This window comes from Myripristis murdjan, chromosome 10 (genome assembly GCF_902150065.1).
Source record: "Myripristis murdjan chromosome 10, fMyrMur1.1, whole genome shotgun sequence".
NCBI lineage: Eukaryota > Metazoa > Chordata > Actinopteri > Holocentriformes > Holocentridae > Myripristis > Myripristis murdjan.
The window spans coordinates 21099863-21121082 of record NC_043989.1 but is presented as its reverse complement, the minus strand read 5'-3'; the positions used below and the strand labels follow the sequence as shown (position 1 = coordinate 21121082).

At 39.2% G+C, this 21220-nt stretch overlaps 2 long non-coding RNA genes across 2 annotated transcripts; both read right to left on the bottom strand.

The window, feature by feature from the left end:
• Positions 1–6945: 6945 nt before the first annotated feature.
• LOC115366497 (uncharacterized) lies at positions 6946–7749 on the bottom strand. Its single transcript, XR_003928834.1, has 2 exons — positions 7645–7749; positions 6946–7417 (listed from the first exon to the last, which is right to left on the bottom strand). It is a non-coding gene; the product is annotated as an uncharacterized LOC115366497 (long non-coding RNA).
• A 2272-nt stretch (positions 7750–10021) lies between these two features.
• LOC115366498 (uncharacterized) lies at positions 10022–20002 on the bottom strand. The gene is made up of 3 exons (XR_003928835.1): positions 19913–20002; positions 14553–14558; positions 10022–10329 (listed from the first exon to the last, which is right to left on the bottom strand). It is a non-coding gene; the product is annotated as an uncharacterized LOC115366498 (long non-coding RNA).
• Between the last annotated feature and the right edge of the window lie 1218 nt (positions 20003–21220).

Below are 21220 nucleotides of genomic sequence, written 5' to 3'. Positions count from 1 at the left end.
CCAGACGCCATCATGACCGATCCGCATAGACTGTGCTTTTTGTTTGTTATTTTCATAGTTTTCTTTAGTTTGCTGACCTCCCTTTCATCTGCACTAATATCCGATGACCACAGCACATTTCTGAACATTGCAACTAGGACTACTTACCTTTTTTCTGAAGTCACACATGATAGCTCCACTTGTCTGAAGGAGATCCTTCAGGACGCGGATCGCAACCAGAGGAACGAGCCTCTTAGGAGAAACAGGAAGAAGAAACACCGAGGGAAGTGTGCCGAGGTCAGAAATAGGCTATGAGCGGGAGCACACCGTCCATCTCTTCCCAGTAGTTGTGAAATTCGCAGATGACACAGTGGTGGTAGGCCTGATCTCTAACAACAACGAGACGGCTTATCTGGAGGAGGTGTAGCTGCTGTCATCATGGTGTAAGGACAACTTGGACCTGAATGTCGCCAAGACCAAGGAGATGGTGGTAGACTTCAGGAGAGAGAAGCAGAGGATCCACTACACATGTTTTCTTCTTCTTCTTCTTCTTCTTCTTCTTCTTCTTCTTCTTCTTCTTTTTACTGTGTTCATACTGACCTGTGAATATGCCATTCATTCATTTCTTATTTATTATATTACATTTAATGTTTATATTTTGTATAGAGGTGTATTATTACATTTTTCTATTTTACTTGCACAGTGCTGGAGCAGTTGCGGTCTCATTTTACTGCTGCTGTAGTAGTAGTAGTAGTAGTAGTAGTAGTTCTTTATTCCGAGTAAGCAAAACAAATAAACAATAAAAAGAAAAGAAAAGTAATCACACAATAATGGACAAACATAACATAAATAAGCATAAAAATGAAACAACAGATAATAATTTAATTTTACCTATCCGGAAGGGAGTGGGAAGAAGTAAAACTTATCTAGTCCCACCCCTCGTCCATAAGTCAATTACATATTAATACATATTAGGCTTCCTTATCCATCTGAAGCATACCTTAATTCATTATTTGGACTAGTTCTGCTATTGTATCCTTATTACCAATCATATTTATCTTTATATGCAAACAACTTGTTATAAACCATGGCCAGAAATTATATCAATTATTTACTGTCACAATAATCTAATCATAATAATCCTAATATTTTTCATCCTTATCATGGAGTTATACATAATCAGTTATTTATACACATATTTACACATTCATACATATATATACATATGCATACACATATACATACATATACACACATACATACATATACATATACATACACACACACACACACACACACACACACACACACACATATATATATATACATACATACATACATACACACACACATATATATATATCTATATATATACATATACATACACACATACATACATACATACATACATACACATATACACATGCATACACACATATACACACATATATACACCTACACATACATATAGACACGTACATATGTACATATAGACATATATACACCGGTATCCACATACACAAACACAAAAAAAAAAAAAAATAAAATAAAATAAATAATAAATAAATAAATAAATAAATAAAAAAAGAGAAGGTGAAATAACCAATTAATATGTAAATCAATGAAAAAAAACAAGGAAGTTATTTTTTTAAGGAAAATAAAACTAATAACAATAAAAATAAATAATTAAATACACAATAAACCTGTAGTCACATCAAACACCATCATTCATGTATCTATTGTAAATCATCTCTTTATACTTCCTTTTAAATTGATTGATGTTTGGACATTCTTTCAAATCCACACTCAAACTGTTCCATAGTTTTACTCCACAAACAGGAACACAAAAGCTCCTTCTAGTTGTGCGTATGCTTGGTGTTTTGAAATTAAACTGTCCCCTTAAGTTATGTCCCCCCTCCCTTCTAATGAATAGTTTTTGAATATTTGCAGGTAATACTTTTTTTTTTGCTTTAAATAATATTTGCACTGACTGAAAGTCAACAAGATCTTTAAGTTTCAGTAATTTTGACTGAAGGAATAATGGAGTAGTGTGATCCCTATATCCTGCCCTATGAATAATACGTATAGCTTTCTTTTGCAGAATGACTAATGGATGTATTGTACTTATATAATTATTGCCCCAAACCTCTGCGCAGTAAGTTAAATATGGAAGAACTATTGAACAGTAGAGAGTGCGGAGTGTTTTGTGGTTTAGAACCTGTTTTGCTTTATTTAATACAGCAATGCTACGTGATATTTTAGTTTTCACATGCCTGATATGTGATTTCCAGCTGAGTTGCTCATCTATTGTCACTCCCAGAAATTTGATTTCATTCACTTTTTCAATAGCTACCCCATCCAACTGTATCTGTGTTTGCGTATTCAATCTGCTGTTCCCAAAGATTATGATTCTTGTTTTACTCAGATTTAATGACAATTTATTTCTATCAAACCATACTTTGAAATGTTTTAATTCTGAATGAATTTCCTGCAGTAAAGAATGCAAATTACTGCCAGAACCAAAAATATTTGTGTCATCTGCAAATAAAACCAATTTTAATGTTTTTGATACTCTGCATAGGTCATTGATATACAATATAAATAATTTGGGGCCCAATACTGATCCCTGGGGGACACCACAAGTAATGTCCAAACATGCAGAACAATATTCACCCAACTTCACAAACTGTTTCCTATTGCTCAGATAACTCCTCACCCAGTCAAGCACATTACCCCTGATGCCATACCGTTCCAGTTTATTGAGTAATATGTTATGGTTTATGGTGTCAAACGCTTTTTTTAGGTCAATGAATATTCCAACAGTAAACTGTCTGTGATCAATTGAATTTGATATCTCTTCTACTGATTCCATTAATGCCAGTGATGTTGCTCTGTTTGGTCTGAATCCGTATTGACTTTCATTGAGTAATTTGTGTTTATCTATGAATTTGTCCAGCCGATTGTTGAAAAGTTTTTCCAGTATTTTAGAGAATTGTGGGAGTAACGAGACAGGTCTGTAGTTTGTGAAGTGGTGCTTGTTTCCAGATTTGTACAGAGGAATGACTTTTGCTATTTTCATTTTGTTTGGAAATGAACCAGTTTGAAATGACAAATTACAAATGTATGTTAATGGTTTTGCAATCCCCTGAATTACCCTTTTCACCACAAACATGTCAATGTCCTCACAGTCAGTTGACTTCTTATCAGTACAACTTACAACAATATCTGTAATTTCATTCTCATCTGCTGCTGTGAGGAACATTGAGCTTAGATTTCTATCTATCAAAACATCGTTCTGCTCATCTGATACTACTGGATCAGGGATTTTTTTAGCCAGCTCAGGACCCACATTTACAAAGAATTCATTAAAGCTGTTAACCACCTCATTCATATTATACTTTTCTGTGTTATTAATTACAAAATATTTAGGATAATTTGCTTGACTAAAACCATTTTTTATTACCGTGTTTAGTATATTCCATATTTTTTTAATATTATTTTTGTTATCATCTAATATTTTATTATAGAATTCTTTCCTAGCGGATCTTATAATATTAGTCAATTTGTTCTTATATTTTTTATATTTATTTTCTGAGTCTTTAGTTCTCTGTCTTATGAATTCTTTATAAAGTGTGTTTTTCTTTTTGCAGGCATTTTGTAGACCCTTTGTGATCCAGGGATGATCCATATATTTAAGTTTCCTATTACTTCTTTTCACAGGACAATGTTTATCATATATTTCTTTAAATATTTTTAAGAATTCATCATATGCACAGTTGATGTTATTTTCATTATATATAACATCCCATTTTTGTGCCATTAAATCATTTTTGAATGCATTTATTGATTCTTCTGTTCTCAATCTTTTGTATTCCGTTTTTTTGTCAGGTTTAGTAGTTCCATAATTATTGTCATATACTGCAAAAACCGGCAAATGATCACTGATGTCATTGACTAATACTCCACTTATTATGCTATTTATAATGTCGTTTGTGAATATGTTGTCAATTAGAGTGGCACAGCTGGAAGTTATTCTGGTGGGTCTGGTGATTTTTGGATATAAGTTCATGCTGTATACTGTATTTACAAAATCGTCCGTCATTTTGTGTTTATTAGGGTTGAGCAAATCTATGTTAAAGTCTCCGCAAATGAAAATTGTTTTGTGACTAATTTTTGAAAACACCTCCTCCATCCAATCTGTGAACATTTCAATACTAGACCCTGGTGTCCGATATATACAGCTAATTATCATATTTTTCTTTTTTTCGTTGCATATTTCAATTGTTATACATTCCATTATGTTGTTTACAACCGTTGACATATCCTCTATCACCCTGAATTTCAAGTTTTTATCCACAAAGATCGCAACTCCTCCTCCTCCTTTGTTTTGTCGATCTATGTGCACAAAGTCATATCCCTCCAGCTCAAAGTCCACTCCTCGTACTGCATTAATCCATGTTTCAGTTATTGCAATTATGTTGAATGAGTGTGTAAACTGACGTAAATAATCTATTATGATTTTGAAATTGGCATACAAACTCCTGCTATTGATATGTATAATTGATAGTTTGCCATCCTTGTTAATTGCTGTACATGTACAATGATGCAAGTGATGAATAAACCTCTTGAATCTTGAATCAAATTTTCTTTTACAGGCACTAGCTCTGATGTTAAACACTCTTTTCTTTGAAGTTCACACATAGGATATTATACAGCAAATACAAATGTTTATTTCTGCAACTGCAGAAATTTCACATTTAAAACAACTAAACCGTACAGTGTGTAGATAAAGTTCGGACATGTCATCTTTCTGTCACTGTAACGGAGGAAGTGAAAAGAGCAGTAGTCAAGCAGAAGTCGCTTCCTTTACCCTGGACTGAAAACCTCAAAAGTCATAAATATAACTGTAAAAACTCTGAGAAGCTGATTCACAGCTTGGTGCAGCGTTTTGCCCACAAGTGCATGTAAGTTAGATGTCAAAGGAGAAGTTGGTCTGTGACAAAAATTTCTTCAGTGTTCTCTTCTCCGAAACCTCCACCACTGAGTCCAACCTCGTGCTGAAAATAGAGCTAGCTTTCTTCACCACTTCAGTGAGCTGACTTGCCTCCTTGCTCTTCAGTGCACCTCCTCAGCACACTATAGCGTAAAAAAGGCCGCCTGCCACCATTGAATCATAAAACATCTGCAGCATTTTGCTTGTTTGCTTACAGTTTAGCTTGCTGTTCAGGTGTACCTCAAGGTGCTTGTACGTCAGGACCTTCCCCACATTCTCCCTGCTGATGGAGACAGGAAGTATGGGGGGGCTCCTTCCTCCTGAAGTGCACCACCAGCTCCTTTGTTTTGGATGTGTTGAGATGGAGGTTATTGCCCCTGCAACACTCCACAAAGTGTTTAAGCAGGCCTTTATACTCCCCCTCCTGCCCACCACTAACACACCCCATGATAACAATCATAACAGAGTCGTGGGGAAACTTCTGCAGCTGCTAAGCAGACAGCCGCACAGCACCAATACACCTACTCTTAGACCTCACACACTGCTGTACTTTAGAAGTTATAGATCATTGATTTACCTAAACTGTGCAAAAAAAAAAAAAAATGACAAATGATTTCTTATAAATATTCCCAGTATTCCTCAGTAACCCTTGGGTAAAAGTTCAAATTCACAGTACTGTTGTATTGAAACGATATCTGGAGGAAGATTGTCACTTCTCATTTACTGTGGTTGAAGATTTCAAAACTTATTCTTGACAGTAGCCACTAACAAACAGAAGACTTGTCTGTGCTGCCAGTGCAAAATGTGCAGGTTGGGCATGGTGTGAAACAGAGGAGTTTATCTGAAAGGGCTGAGTGGCTGAACTGAGGCTGAACAGTGAGGACACATGGAGGCTGTGGTTGGACTGTTGATGCTGCTGCTGGGAGTCTCTCATGGTGAGATGAGTCACTATTCTCTACATAGTGATATTTTGAATTTTATGTTGCATGATCAAACGTTGAAGCAGTAATTCATATAAATGAATGAGGACAGAACAGTTTGACTTCATCCTCGGTGATGTGTATTGAAGCTGAATGAGCTTCTGAGGCTGGAAATGAGAATCACCTTCATTTATTCATCAATTTGTTAGTAACGGTGCAGGAATCAATAACAACAACAACAACAACAACAAAAACAACAACAACAACATTAATAATAATAAAGGTTGTGACTGTGCTGCTTACTTTTGTTGATAAGAACTTTTTGCTTTCAAACCAAATATCAAAATGAACTGTTTCATATTCAGTACATCTACATATATGAATCCTTCTGTCTTGCAGTGCTCAGTGATGCTGCTGCTGGTGTTGTAAACAATAGACAGAGGTTTTGATACATAATATATTGTGATATTTATTGTCTTTTTCATGGTGTTTTTCAACATTTCCAGGTGTGGAAACCTTCTGTGATGGCAGACAGGATGGAGCTCAGTGTTACGCAGCTCTGGGAGGAACCGTGGTTCTCCAACTCATGACTTCAGCATCTGGCAGATTTTCATACCGATGGATCAAAAACACCACATTACAAATTCTTCATTTGAGAAAGAATGTGGTTGTGTATAATAACTTAGAAAGAAGATCCTCTTTTACTCCCAGTAATGGAACATTTCGGATAAGCAACATCAGCTGGACTGACGATGCTGAATACAACCTTAAGGTCTTTGATCCATACTCAGGAATGGAAACAGAAAACCGAAAACTAAAGATGTCCATTCAAGGTAAGCAAATAATTTTTTAAATTTTTGAATTGTAATTTATTAAAACTGTTGGACAAATTAGTAGTGACAATAGTTAACATTTTCCAGTCTTTCATAGCTTCTTGTCAATTTCTAGCACAAAGTAAAAGTCATGCTGTCTGAGTTTGGGCTGATGGGAAAACTCAAACAGCAACTCAACTGTCCCAAATAAGATTACCACCAATATAATGGGTGATTGGGATAAAGTGTTAGTCATATAATTTTATTAAATTAGAAAAAAACTGCAATATTACAGTATCTTATTAATTAGTATGTTGTACATTTTGTGTATTTTACTCTTTGAATAATATGAAACAGTACAAAGACACCAGTGTCATGACAAAAACCCACTTCCACATAATGACTTGCACCTCATGACTCAAAGAAGCTGCACTGCAAAGACTGTGTCCATGTGCAAAGTGATGTGAGTGTGTGTCCCTCAGCCCCCGTGTCGTCTCCCCTGCTGGCCTCTGAGTGTCTGTCCCAGGGAGAGGTGAGGGTGTCCTGCTCCTCTGAGGAGGGCGACAGTCCTCAGTACAGCTGGACTCTGGATGGACACACACTGATGGACAGCCAGCTCCTCTCTGCTGATGAGGACAACAAGGAGATCACTCTGAAACCAGGCGTGTCAGGACAGCTCGTCTGCTCCGTCAACAATCACGTCAGCAGTGCCGCTGCAAACAAGATGATATCACAGTGTGCAGGTGAGCCACAACATGAAAACAGTGACTCTGATGAATAGGAGACTGATGATTATAATAACACTGTACAGCCACCATGTGTAATCAGTCCACACACACACACCGTAAAGCCAAGGCTTCCAACAAACTGAACCCACAATGCAGAGTCGGTGACAGTAACAAAGTCCTTTAATCGAACACAGGGAAACAAAATACAACACCTGACTTGACTTGACAAGACTTGACTGGATTGGACTGGACATGGAGCAAGGACAAACTCAGGTCAAACAGGACAACACAGCATGAAATCAGGACGAACTGGCACAGGACAAAGGGAAACACGGACTATATATACACACACCAAGGTAATGAGAAACAGGTGGAAACAATCAGGGTGTGGCAGACAATCAGACCAGTGGGAAACACACAAGGGGAAGGGCAAGTGACCTGAAACAAGATGAGTGGGATTTCAAAATAAAACAGGAAGTCACGAGACAAGACACAAGAACAAAACTTAACAAAACGAAACATAATTTATAAGACATGACACACACACACACGCACACGCCATGTTCTCCCACAGGTCTTGTTTTCATTGACTGCACCTTAACTCAGTGGTTCTCAAATAGGGGCAGGCGTACCACTAGGGGTACCTTGTAGTCCTGCAGGGGGTCCCTGACACATTTTTTAATGTTATTGTTTAAAAACATCAGGCATGCATAATTTCTGAAATAATTAGCCTAAGTTAGAATAAGTTCAATAAAAAATGTAAATGTACGTTTGCTAAGCCACATTTTATTTTCAGTCTCTACCAGCTTTCCTGACGGTGTCAAATGTGTGTGTTTGTGGTTTTAATCTGCTGCCGTGGTCGTGAAGTGAGGATGTTTTTTCATTATGAGCGGGAAGCAAAGAAAAAAAAATACAGAAACTGGATTAGTGGTTGAAGCGCAGCAGCGATACAGATGAAAACAAGGAGAAAGAAGAGAAAAAGAAGCAAAAACAGAGCCAACAAAATAGCGCAGGTATCAGGTTGTGGTTTCAGACACTGAGGGAGCTGGAGTGGACCTTTTTTTCTACCAATTTTTTTGTGCTGGTCAGGGGGTACTTGGCTCAAAAAATGTTTCAAAAGGAGAACATTACTGAAAATGCATTTGAGAACTACTGCCTGAACCAATGGGACACACATATCAAAGTGGCTGCTTGAGACCAATAAGCCTGAGTGTATTATGACGCCAACAGCAGCTGAACCCCCTGAGAGCAGCACTCTGGGTAAGGAGCCTGGCACCATCGTGTCCTGTAGACCCTCCTGTCACAGCATACCCTCCATTCCCCAGTACAGACGACCTGTGCTGTATTAACAATGCTGTGACCATTCAGACATCACTCCCACAGAGGAAATAAAGGCACAACCCAAATGATACTTTTAGGACTGGAGCTCTTGACTTGAAGCAGAGAAAATTAACAACAAATCCTGGAACAAACTGAGTAGAGTCAGAGGCGACTTACATGAAAACAAGACGTCATTTTTCCACTTTACCAACTATGGAGAGATCACTACTCAGGAAAACTCTCAATTGTATGCTTACAATAGAAAAAGGGAAAATTGCAAGTTCAAAAAAATCTTTTGAAATGCAGTCAGCTGTATCTGTGGCTCCAGTCTAACTTCCAGTCTGCAAACTGTGTCTGAGAGTGAAAGTTACAGCAAACCTTTTATGAGCAACAAAACCCCACACTGTTTCATTTTCAGTCGTTTACATTTGCACGTCTGGCATCTTCCAGTGTTCATTGATGTTGCTGCTGGCATCCAAAGAAAATAGTGGAGACTATGATGAAAATGAAATGAAAAGATATCTTTTTTTTTCATCGTGTTTTTCAACATTTCCAGGTGTGGAAACCTTCTGTGATGGCAGACAGGATGGAGCTCAGTGTTACACAGCTCTGGGGAGAACCGTGGTTCTCCAACTCATGACTTCAGCATCTGACAGATTTACATACCAATGGGTCAGAAACGAAAGATCACTAATTCTTTATTTGAAAAAGAATGTGGTTGTGGAGAATAAATTAGAAAGCAGATCCTCCTTTACTCACAGAAATGGAACATTTCGGATACGACACATCAGCTGGACTGACGATGCTGAATACACCTTCACGGTCTTTGATTCAGTTGGAAAGGAAACAGAAAACCGAACACTAAAGATGTCCATTCAAGGTAAGAGATTTTTTTAAAAAAAACTTTAAGTTATATTTCTTTAAAACTTTTGGAAAAATTTGTAGTGACAATAGTTCACATATTCCAGTCTTTCATAGCCACGTGTCAGCTATCAACAGCACAAAGTCAAAGTCACGCTGTCTCAGTTTGTCAGTGTCCCAAATAAAACCATCAACAATATAATGTGTGATTAATATAATTCAAAATAAAGTGTTAGTCATATAATTTTATTAAGTTAGAAAAAAATCTCCAGTATTGTAGTAGTTGATAAATTATCATGTTGTATATTGTGTGTATTTTACCATTTGAATAATATGAAACAGTACAAAGACACCAGTGTCATGACAAAAACCCAATTCCACATAATGACTTGCACCTCATGACTCAAAGAAGCTGCACTGCAAAGACTGTGTCCATGTGCAAAGTGATGTGTGTGTCCCTCAGCCCCAGTGTCGTCTCCCCTGCTGGCCTGTGAGTGTCTGTCCCAGGGAGAGATGAGGGTGTCCTGCTCCTCTGAGGAGGGCGACAGTCCTCAGTACAGCTGGACTCTGGATGGACACACACTGATGGACAGCCAGCTCCTCTCTGCTAATGAGGACAACAAGGAGATCACTCTGAAACCAGGCGTGTCAGGACAGCTCGTCTGCTCCGTCAACAATCACGTCAGTAGTGCCGCTGCAAACAAGAGCATATCACGCTGCATCACAGAAGTGAGGGGTAAGGAGACTGGCACCACAGGGCCCTTTAGACCCTCCACTAAGTCATGCTGATTTTGCTGCAGTGATTTCATCGATGTCATCTTCTTCATGTCCTTCATCTCCTGGAAACCACACAGTTACACACTAACTTAACATGTGATCACTGATCATCTGTGCTTTGTCACAGGAACAGGGATTATCCTGCGCATAGCTGCTTCTTTGGCAGTGATGTTATTTCTGTTGGTCCTCGTGGTGAGAGCCCACTGTGCTCCGACGACAAAGACAAACAAGAAAGGTCAAGGTCCAAAATAAAGCTTTTGCTCATCACTGCATTCACAGTGCTTTGAGAATTGATATTGAACACATGAATTCACTGGTCATCACTGGACATCTGAAATCATGTCAAACTGACAATAATCCAGCGTATCTGGTCACTGACTGATATCCCTCCCTCCTCTCCACAGACAGTGAAGATGACCAGGATGTGAACTACGTTAATATCAGGATGGCAGATCTTCAAGGGAGACAGAGGGCTCATGTCGGTGATGAGGAGATCAACTCTTCAGTGTTTACAGAGGCTGTGTAGGCACACAGACTTCTGACCTGCTTACATCTTAAGATGTTTGCCTAAATTCAAAGGTGTACTCCCAGATAATGCTATCTGGGAGTGTACTGTTGTTATTATTGTTGTTGCTATTTCATCATATTTCACATTCCTCTGGCGTTTTGCCACTATCTTGCCAACATTAAACTGCCTGTGGAGTTAACAGAATCAGTTTAAGCCGTTAAATCACCTCTTGAAAGTATACGTAACTCAATATTTTAATATTATTTTGTTTTAAACATTCATGATTAGTTTTTGTATACTTGTAGTGTCTCTGTATTTTTACTCATTTTTATTCTCAGTTTTATCATTACTCTTTTTTTTTTATCTCACAAAGCTTGTTTTTAAAGCACTCTGTAAACTGATTTAACAGGTGCTGTTTGTAATTATTTACAGTTTTATGTTATTTTCACTTTTGTGTAGTCATAGTAGTAGTAGTGCATTGTAGGTCAGATGGATTGAACAGTAAGCAATACTTATCTCGAGTGTCATCAGTACATTTGGTAACACTTTACAATAATGATACATAAATTAAGCATATGTTCCTACTTCTACTAATGTGCATTTGCTAAGGATTAAAAGCTCAAGAATGAATGACATTCCTATTTGTCTGAGCTGAATTACATATAAAACAACATCCTAAATATTTTTTAGTTTTAAGAGCATGTATACTCTAAAGCACAATGTGTGAATATAAAATGAGACGGTGCTGACATATTGGCATTGCAACTAATTCTGATCCCATTTTGAAATAATGCGCTGTAGAGTTTTAGATCCTTTTCAATAAATATGAGACTTGTTAGTGATGTTGATAAAAGGCTGACTGTTTTTCACTGGAGACATATTTCTCAGCTTTGTCTGTGTAATGACTGTGTCTCTGTGGCTTTGAATCAACCTGGTAGACTCATGGTCAGTATTTGGTAGAGTGAGGTTTCCCTCTCCTGGCTAACAGAGGTATTGTTTTAATTCAGTAATTTTTGGATCAACAACTTTTCTTTGACAGCAGTCCTTTACATGCTCCTTCATTCAGTTCACAGAGTTCTGTACAGTTCATACAGATATGCTCTCCTCATTAGGCTGGAGCAGGGCCGCCCCTCCCTACACACAGAACACGCAGCTGCGTAGGGCCTCACGATCAACGGGGGGCCTCATTTTGCCTGCGGGCGTGGCGCATGCGTCGCCTGCGGTATGCCACTGACCAATCAGTGGTCAGATGCACCGACACTGCTGCAGGTGAGGAGAGAGATGGCTTCTAAGAGGCATTTTGAATCTGGAGCAACTAAGAGGGAAAAAAATCAAAACAAGAAGAAGAGTTGGTTTGTTGTTGAAATAAATGTAAAACTTTGTGGCCCCATATAAACACCTTAGCTGCTCCTCATAATGAGATAGAGGAGAGAAGACTGTAAGTCTCTGTCTGAAATGTGGCCTGGAGATGACATCTTCCAGCAGCCCTTTTACCATTTCTTGAATGTCTTGTTAATGCCTGCATATGCATTCACCTCTGTGAAAAAGGAGTGGTAAAGTGACCAGCTGGTGGTCGCATATTAGCTTAAGTTTATAGCCTATCAATTTTTGCATCAATAAAGAAGATCAGTTTAAGGCTATTTGAATTGAATTTATTTAATTCATAACACACATGCTTGTTTAGTTCACTGACCTGCTTTCAGATATTTGTCAGGTCACATTTTTTTTTTAAATTGATGACTATTTGTGACTGAGATTTATTAATTTATTCTAGTTTGAAATTATTTTTTTTAGTTGATGCATACAGTACTGCTTATTCCACTTACAGTACTTTGTTCTTACTAATATAGCTTGTCAAGTTTAATGGAATGTCTTTGTGCTGTCATTTTATTCCTATTATACATCTGGGATTGTGTGGTCGGCAGGAGGTGTCACGCCAAAAATCTGGTAATTTTTGATTCGGCCGGGGTAGTGGGGGCCTCCAAATAAAATGCCGCTTAGGGCCCCAGTTTGGCCAGGGGCAGCCCTGGGCTGGAGTGTAAATAATCAGGCAGCCTGTGTTTTAAATGTGTGTTAAAATAAATGTTTGACATCCATCCACATCATTCACATGCTAAAAGTTTTTTTTTCAAATGAAGTGATTGGATCACTGTAGGAAGAAATTTATAGGAAACTAGAAAAGCCTTTCCAAGTTTGAAGGGACGCTCACCCAGCGGACCGAGGCAAAGAGACTGAGGAGAATGGCTCAAAGCCAGGCAAACAGACCAGAGTCAGACTTCACCTGTTCTCATGTGGAAGGGAATCTCACTCCCGTGTTGGCCTGTGCAGTCACGCCCGACTCTGGACCAGAATCATCCTCTATAATTTCCACAGTCTCATGGGATTGACAGACGCTGCAGATGTACGTTCACTTGTTTTTACATCACTCTGTCATAACAACAATAAAAACATATGGCTTCCAGAGATACAAAATAATTTGACTTTGCATTGCTGTAACAAGTCACATACTTATGGTTTATATTTTGCTACAATTTTCTGCAATGTGAATGAAATGAGCTTGAATTTTAACTTGCTTAGCATTTTTTTTTTTTGGCCATTCACTTGTTGTCCATCAGACTGGAATATTATTGAGTAATCTTGACATCCCTATTAGACCACAACTAAATATAAAATAGGTCATTTGTGTGCACACATCAGATCAAAGAAAGACCAAACTTGTCTCTGGGACAGATTCTGGTCTCAGATCAACAGATCAAATGGTGCGGCTGCGTCCAGACGCCATCATGACCGATCCGCATAGACTGTGCTTTTTGTTTGTTATTTTCATAGTTTTCTTTAGTTCGCTGACCTCCCTTTCATCTGCACTAATATCCGACGACCACAGCACATTTCTGAACATTGCAACTAGGACTACTTACCTTTTTTCTGAAGTTACACATGATAGCTCCACTTGGCCGAAGGAGATCCTTCGGGACGCGGATCGCAACCAGGGGAACAAGCCTCTTAGGAGAAGCAGGAAGAAGAAACACTGAGGGAAGTGTGCCGAGGTCAGAAATAGGCTATGAGCAGGAGCACACCGTCCACCTCTTCCCAGTATCCTGCTTGCTTGTTCCTTGTTCACCTCTATTTTCAATCTGTCCCCAGGCCCACTCTGTCGTCCCCACATTCCTCTAAAAGTCCACCATTATCCCTGTGCCTAAAAGACCAACCCAGCCGGTGTAAATGACTTCCACCCTGTAGCACTGACCTCTGTGGTGATGAAATGCTTTGAGAGACTAAAAGACTTCATCTGCTCATCACTGCCGGACTCTTTGGACCCCCTTCAGTTTGCCTATCGCCCTAATAGGAGTACTGATGATGCCATCTCTCATGTCCTCCACTCCACCCTCTCCCACGTGGACACTGGAAAAAGGAATTATGTGCATTTGCTGTTTATTGATTACAGTTCAGCATTCAACACTATAGTTTTCCACAGACTGGTCACCAAACTCAGGGTCCTGGGGCTGAGTCCCTCACTCTGCTCCTGGGTTCAGAGCTTCCTGACTGACAGACCACAGGTGGTGAAGGTTGGTACCTGCACCTCCAGCTCCCTAACCCTCAACACTGGTGCCACCAAGGCTGTGTACTGAGTCCTCTGCTCTACTCCCTTTACACCTTTGACTGCACAGCCACACACAGCTCCAACATTGTGAAATTCGCAGATGACACAGTGGTGGTAGGCCTGATCTCTAACAACAACGAGACGGCTTATCTGGAGGAGGTGTAGCTGCTGTCATCATGGTGTAAGGACAGCTTGGACCTGAATGTTGCACCAAGACCAAGGAGGATGGTGGTAGACTTCAGGAGAGAGAAGCAGAGGATCCACTACACACGTTTTCTTCTTCTTTTTTTTTTTTTACTATGTACATACTGACCTGCGAATATGCCATTTATTCATTTCTTATATTACATTTAATGTTTATATTTTGTATAGAGGTGTATTATTACATTTTTTCTATTTTACTCTCAGTGCTGGAGCAGTTGCAGCCTCATTTCACTGCTGCTGTACATGTACAATCATGCAAGTGATGAATAAACCTCTTGAATCTTGAATCAAATTTCCTTTTACAGGCACTAGCCCTGTTTTCAAGGATGTTAAAACACTTTTCTTTAAGTTCATACACAGGATTTTATCCAGCAAATACAAATGTTTATTTCAGCAACTGCAGAAATTTCACATTTAAAACAACTAAACCATACAGTGTGTAGATAAAGTTTGGACATGCCATTTTTCTGTCACTATAACAGAGGAAGTGAAAAGAGCAGTAGTCAAGCATAAGTCACTTCTTTTACCCTGGACTGAAAACCTCAACAGTCATAAATATAACTGTAAAAACTCTGAGAAGCTGATTCACAGCTTGGTGCAGCGTTTTGCCCACAAGTGCATGTAAGTTGGATGTAAAAGGAGAAGTTGGTCTCAGACAAAAATTTCTTCAGTGTTCTCGTCTCCGAAACCTCCACCAGTGAGTCCAACCTCGTGCTGAAAATAGAGCCAGCTTTCTTCACCACCTTAGTGAGCCGACTTGCCTCCTTGCTCTTGAGTGCACCTCCTCAGCACGCTATGGCGTAAACTAAGGCCGCCTGCCACCATTGAATCATAAAACATCTGCAGCATTTTGCTTGTTTGCTTGCAGTTTAGCTTGCTGTTCAGGTGTACCTCAAGGTGCTTGTACGTCGGGACCAGCCCCACATTCTCCCTGCTGATGGAGACAGGAAGTATGGGGGGCTCCTTCCTCCTGAAGTGCACCACCAGTTCCTTTGTTTTGGATGTGTTGAGATGGAGGTTATTGCCCCTGCACCACTCCACAAAGTCTTTAGGCAGGCCTCTATACTCCCCCTCCTGCCCACCACTAACACACCCCATGATAACAGAGTCATGAGGAAACTTCTGCAGCTGATAATGGAGGAAGTGAAAAGGCAGCCGCACAGCACAGCACCAGTACACCTACTCTTAGACCTCACACACTGCTTTCTTCTTCTGAATAAGTTATACATCATTGATTTACCTATACTGTGCAAAAAACAAAACAAAACATTGTAAATGACAAATGTTTTCTCATAAATATTCCCTGAATTTCTCAATAACCCATTTTCCTGTGGGTAAAATTTCAAATTCAGAGTACTGTTGTGTTGAAATGATATCTGGAGGAAGATTGTCACTTCTCCTCCGTTCAGTTTATTTCACACACAAGCAGCTTGCCAAGTTGTCTGTGAGCAGTGAAGAGACCCTGATTCACTTCCTTGATCTTCTGTCCAGTTACCACATCATTTACTGTGGTTCAAAACTCATTCTCGACTAATAATAGAGGACTTGTCTGTGGTGTCAGTGTGAAATGTGCAGGTTGGGCATGGTGTGAAACAGAGGAGTTTATCTGAAAGGGCTGAGTGGCTGAACTGAGGCTGAACAGTGAGGACACATGAAGGCTGTGGTTGGACTGCTGATGCTGCTGCTGGGAGTCTCTCATGGTGAGATGAGTCACTATTCTCCACATAGTGATATTTTGAATTTTATGTTGCATGATCAAATGCTGAAGCAGTAATTCATATAAATGAATGAGGACAGAACAGCTTGCCTTCATCCTCGGTGATGTGTGTTGAAGCTGAATGAGCTTCTGAGGCTGGAGATAAGAATCACCTTAATTTATTCATCAGTTTGTTTGTAATGGTGTACGAATCAACAACAACAACAACTACAACAACAACAACAAAAATGACAACAACAACATTAATAATAACAAAGGTTTGACTGTGCTGCTTACTTTTGTTGATAAGAACTTTTTGCTCTTGAACCAAATATCAAAATGTTTCATATTCAGTACATCTACATATATGAATGCCTTCTTTCTTGCGGTGCTCAATGATGTTGCTGCTGGTGTTGTAAACAATAGACAGAGATTGTGTTCCATATTATATTGTGATATTTATTGTCTTTTTCATTGTGTTTTTCAACATTTCCAGGTGTGGAAACCTTCTGTGATGGCAGACAGGATGGAGCTCAGTGTTACGCAGCTCTGGGAGGAACCGTGGTTCTCCAACTCATGACTTCAGCATCTGACAGATTTTCATACCAATGGGTCAAAAACAACACATCCCATATCCTTCATTTGAAAAAGAATGTGGTTGTGTATAATACATTAGAAAGCAGATCCTCCTTTACTCCCAGTAATGGAACATTTAGGATAAGCAACATCAGCAGGACTGACGTTGCTGAATACACCCTGAGTGTCATTGATTCAGATGGAAAGGAAACAGAAAACCGAAAACTGAAGATGTCCATTCAAGGTAAGAAAATATATTTTTTTAAATCTTTGAATTGTAATTTTTTAAAACTGTTGGGGAAATTAATAGTGACAATAGTTCACATTTTGCAGTCTTTCACAGCAACTTGTCAATTTCTAGCACAAAGTCAAAGTCATGTTGTATCAGTTTGGGCTGATGGGAAAACTCAAACAGCAGCTCAGTGTCCCAAATAAGATTAGCACCAATATAATGTGTGATTAATATAATTCAAAATAAAGTGTTAATCATATAATTTTATTAAATTAGAAAAAACTGCAATATTACAGTATCTTATTAATTAGTATGTTTTACATTTTGTGAATTTTACCATTTGAAGAATATGAAACAGTACCAAGACACCAGTGTCGTGACAAAAACACACTTCCACATAATGACTTGCACCTCATGACTCAAAGAAGCTGCACTGCAAAGACTGTGTCCATGTGCAAAGTGATGTGTGTCCCGCATAATTCCTGAAATAATACGTTCAGTAAAACATGTAAATGTAGGCTTGCTAAGCCACATTTTACATTCAGTCTCTACCAGATTTCCTGAATGTGTCAAATGTGTGTGTTTGTGGTTTTCATCTGTCACTGTGGTCGTGAAGTGAGGAGGTTTTTTCACTTTGACCGGGAAGCAAAGAAAAAAATAATTACAGAAACTGGATTAGTGGTTGAAACGCTGCAGCAATACAGATGAAAACAAGGAGAAAGAAGAGAAAAAGAAGCAAAAACAGAGCCAACAAAATAGCAAAGGTATCAGATTGTGGTTTCAGACACTGATGGAACAGGACTGTGCCTTTTTTTCTACAAGTTTGAGAACCACTACCTGAACCAATGGGACACATATGTCTCAGTGGCTGCTTGAGACCGATAAGCCTGAGTGTATTATGACGCCAACAGCAGCTGAACCCCCTGAGAGCAGCACTCTGGGTAAGGAGCCTGGCACCATCGTATCCTGTAGACCCTCCTGTCACATCATACCCTCCATTCCCCAGTACAGACGACCTGTGCTGTATTAACAATGCTGTGACAATTCAGATATCACTCCACAGAGGAAATAAAGGCACAACCCAAATGACACTTTCAGGACTGAAGATCTTGAGTTAAAGCAGAGAAAATTAACAACAAATCTACTCCTCGAACAAACTGAGTCGAGTCAGAGGCGACTTACATGAAAACAAGATGCCATTTTTACACTCTACCAACTATGGTTGGACGACTACTCAGCAAATCTCTTACTTGTATGCTCACTAGAAAAAAGGAAAATTGCAAATTCAAAAGCATCTTTAGAAATGCAGTCAGCTGTATCTGTGGCTCCTTTGCTGCCAAAGAATAACCTCCAGTCTGCAAACTGTGTCTGAGAGTGAAAGTTACAGCAAACCTTTAATGAACAACAAAACCCCACACTGTTTCATTTTCAGTCATTTACCTTTGCACATGTCTGGCATCTTCCAGTGGCCATTAATGTTGCTCCTGGAATTGTAAGAAAATGGTGGGGACTATGATAAAAAAGAAATGAAAAGATATTTAATTTCTTTTTTATCGTGTTTTTCAGCACTTCCAGGTGTGGAAACCTTCTGTGATGGCAGACAGGATGGAGCTCAGTGTTACGCAGCTCTGGGAGGAACCGTGGTTCTTCAACTCATGACTTCAGCATCACACAGATTTAGATACCGATGGGTCAAAAATGAAAGATCACAAATTCTTCATTTGAAAAAGAATGTGGTTTTGTATAATTCATTAGAAAGCAGATCCTCTTTTACTCCCAGTAATGGCACACTGAGGATCAGCAACATCAGCTGGACTGATGATGCTGAATACACCTTTAAGGTCTTTGAATCCGACTCAGGAATGCAGACAGAAAAACGAAAACTAAAGATGTCGATTCAAGGTAAGCAAATCATTTTTTAAATCTTTAAATTATATTTCTTTAAAACTATTGGAGAAATTAGTACTGACAATAGTTTACATATACCAGTCTTTCATAGCCGCTTGTCAACTATCAACAGCACAAAATCAAACTCATGCTGTCTCAGTTTGGGCTGATGGGAAAACTCAAACAGCAAGTCAGTGTCCTAAATAAGATTACCACCAATATAATGTGTGATTAATAATTCAAAATAAAGTGTTAGTCATATAATTTTATTAAATTAGAAAAGAAATCTGCAATATTACAGTATCTTATAAATTATTATGTTGTACATTTTGTGAATTTTACCATTTGAAGAATATGAAACAGTACAAAGACACCAGTGTCACAAAAACACACTTCCACATAATGACTTGCACCTCATGACTCAAAGAAGCTGCACTGCAAAGACTGTGTCCATGTGCAAAGTGATGTGAGTGTGTGTCCCTCAGCCCCCGTGTCGTCTCCCCTGCTGGCCTCTGAGTGTCTGTCCCAGGGAGAGGTGAGGGTGTCCTGCTCCTCTGAGGAGGGCGACAGTCCTCAGTACAGCTGGACTCTGGATGGACACACACTGATGGACAGCCAGCTCCTCTCTGCTGATGAGGACAACAAGGAGATCACTCTGAAACCAGGCGTGTCAGGACAGCTCGTCTGCTCCGTCAACAATCACGTCAGCAGTGCCGCTGCAAACAAGATGATATCACAGTGTGCAGGTGAGCCACAACATGAAAAACAGTGACTCTGATGAATAGGACACTGATGATTATAACACCATGTTCTCTCACAGGAGTCATTTTCATTGACTGCACCTTAACCAATGGGACACACATATCTCAGTGGCTGCTTGAGACCGATAAGCCTGAGTGTATTATGACGACAACAACAGCTGAACCCACTGAGAGCAGCACTCTGGGTAAGGAGCCTGGCACCATCGTGTCCTTTAGACCCTCCTGTCACATCATACCTTCCATTCCCCAGTACAGACGACCTGTGCTGTATTAACAATGCTGTGACAATTCAGACATCACTCTCACAGAGGAAATAAAGGCACAAACCAAATGAAAATTAACAAGTCTACTCCTCGAACAAACTGAGTCAAGTCAGAGGTGACTTACATGAAAACAAGATGTCATTTTTCTCACTTTACCAACTATGGTTGGACGACTACTCAGCAAAACTCTCAATTGTATGCTCACTGTAGAAAAACAGAAGATCGCAGGTTAAAAAACATCTTTCGAAATGCAGTCAGCTGTATCTGTGGTTCCTTTGCTGCCCAAGAATAACCTCCAGTCTGAAAACTGTGTCTGAGAGTGAAAGTTACAGCAAACCTTTTATGAGCAACAAAACCTCAAACTGTTTCATTTTCAGTCGTTTACATTTACACGTCTGGCATCTTGCAGTGGTCATTAATGTTGCTGCTGGTATCAAAAGAAAATGGTGGAGACTGATGTAGCCGGGTGGTATATTTGAAGTAATAAGATATGTATTCTGTTTTGTTTTTGTGTATTTCTACATTTCATTCAGATGTTCAAAAATTAGAGAAATGTGTATATGTTTACTGGGTTCCTGGCAAAATGTCCATTTTTGGTTAATTATTTCGGACACAAGGTGGCAGTGTCGCGCAAAATTGGGTTGGGCTTCCTCTTTTCTTTTGGAGCCACCGGGAGAGCAGCACGGTGTTGATGTCCGGAGTGCATCGTGAAATAAATGGGTAAATATTACAATAACTGTATCCACATGCATGTACAAAGGTTAAAAACTATGCCCACATATCCATGTCGTAACTGGGTGATATGTTATAGACAAGAGCGACGTCGGATGACGGTGAATGGGAAGCAGCCGATCCAGTGTTTACGGGTGCTAGCAAGGTATAGTTAGCATGCATAAAGCCTTAGCTATGCTGATGTGCGTAGTTATCGGTGAACTGAAACAACTGTTTATGTAATTTCATTGTATTTAGGCATCAAGTTGTCCAGTGTTTGAAGTGCGCTCCCCGGTGAAGCCCGTTTTTATTTGGAGTCTGTATTTTGGAATGTAAGTGTTTTGTAAGATAGACTATACATTTCAAAATTATTATTTTTGCTGTTATAGTA